This window comes from Erinaceus europaeus, chromosome 14 (genome assembly GCF_950295315.1).
Source record: "Erinaceus europaeus chromosome 14, mEriEur2.1, whole genome shotgun sequence".
Classification (NCBI taxonomy): domain Eukaryota; kingdom Metazoa; phylum Chordata; class Mammalia; order Eulipotyphla; family Erinaceidae; genus Erinaceus; species Erinaceus europaeus.
This window is the reverse complement of record NC_080175.1, coordinates 88,501,470-88,503,368: the sequence shown is the minus strand read 5'-3', so window position 1 is coordinate 88,503,368 and position 1,899 is coordinate 88,501,470. Positions and strand designations below refer to the sequence as shown.

At 34.5% G+C, this 1,899-nt stretch overlaps 1 non-coding gene across 1 annotated transcript; it reads right to left on the bottom strand.

Annotated features, from left to right (window-relative positions):
• Positions 1-1,436: 1,436 nt before the first annotated feature.
• On the bottom strand, positions 1,437-1,542 carry LOC132532902 (U6 spliceosomal RNA). The gene has a single exon (XR_009544820.1). It is a non-coding gene; the product is annotated as a U6 spliceosomal RNA (small nuclear RNA).
• Positions 1,543-1,899: the final 357 nt, after the last annotated feature.

Here is a 1,899-nt window from a genome sequence, read left to right as displayed (position 1 = left end):
AACTCCCCTGAAGGTGGGGAGCTGGGTTCTTGAACGGGGATCCTTATGTTGGTCCTTGTGCTTTACGCCACCTGCACTTAACCCGCTGTGCTACCGTCCGACTCACATATTGTGACTTTTTTCATCTTTAGTCTAATGAGATGTTCATTTTTGTCTTTATATCCTTTAATTAAAAATAAAAATAAATCAAACATTCTTCCCCAGTCTAGCTCTTAAATTTTGTTCATGGCATTGGCACATGTGATCAAATATGTCTACATTATCTTATTAAAATTGTGTTATTTTGGGCTGGCAGTGGGGCACTGGCTTAATTGTACATAGTACAAAGCATAAGGCCCCACTTAAGAATCCTGTTTTGAGCCCATCCCCACCTGTGAGGAGGGTTCACTTCACAAGCAGTGAAGCAGGTCTGCAGATGTCTGTCTTTCTGCGAACCCCCCCATCTTCCCCTCTACTCTCAATTTCTCTGTCTTATCCAATAAAATGGGAAAAAATGCCCCCCAGGAGCAGTGGATTTGAAGGGTAGGTACTGAGCCCCAGGAATAACCGTGGAGGCTAATAAAGGAAAAAAGTGTGTGTGTGTTTTTATACTAATCCTTTTCTACTCTAAAATTTTTTTTGTATGTATATTTCCTTTTCAGAGTTTAATCATTAATTAATTTAATCGTTTTACTGAGTATTATAAAATAAGGATCTTATTTAGTCTTCTTCAAATGCTTAGCCACATCTAAAGAGCAAACAAACTGAGTAACTTTTCATTTCAGCATGTTTTATATCACCAAGTAGCAGTTCACTCTACCAACATCACTGTAAGCATTCATTCTACTACAGAAATGTTGATACTCTTGGTTTGCATGCAGTGAAAATCTATGCTTACCTTGCTTTCAATTTTATCTCTAGAGACAAGCAATCATTCAATAAATCTTTTCTGAATTATAAATGAGTTGAGAGTTTCTATTCTATTCTGTTTCTATTTTTAGAGTTTCTATTCTGTGCCCATCTCCACCCCCCTATAGTGAAGCTAAAAATGTACCTTCTCCCCCCTCCTGGGGTTTTTTACTTTGGTGACATACTCCAAACTCAGTCAAATTCTACTTTGATTCTATATTATATTTTATTAAAAAGAAAAAAAATAAGGAAAATGAAAAGAAAACCACATGGGGAAATATAAGATTTGACATTTTTGCTATGAAAGCATAGTATTTAGCATTTGAACACAAGAATTATGATATTTATCAATGCCAGGAAATTATAAATATGTTTTTTGACTCATCTCAAATCCATAAGTTTGCCATAATCATATGTAACTTATGAAATAAAAGCACCAATAATATAATAGGAAATGGTAGAATCTGCATTAAAACTGACAGACCAATGGAAGAAATATGTCTATTTTCTTTTATACACTTTATGTACTTACCACAGACTTGCAATACAGAAAATGTGTGAATGCTTCAGATATGTGTGTCATCCTTATAGAACACCCATGCTAATCTTTCTGTAGCATTCCAATTTTAGTACAGGTGCTGCCAAAGTGAGTATCATAATCTATTTTTCAAAAAAGTAATAATAATAAAGCATGACACAAGTCTAGAATAAAGTAGGCTGGAATAGAATTTAACACATCAATTTTCTAATTTTGAAAACTTATTATCAGAAATTAAACTTATGTTTTTTTTAGAGAGAAAGAGAAGAGATACACCACAACACTGCTTATTGCTTATAAGGCTTCCCTATGTTAGCATTTCCATGTTGTGGCCAGGTGTTCAAATTTTCAAGCTCAGTAAGGTGTATACTCTACTAGTGAGTCATCTGTCAGTCTCCTGAACTTTTCTCACAAGAACCGTATAGCACATAGGAAAGTTTCACAGTTGATTATGCATCATATTATCCAATTAA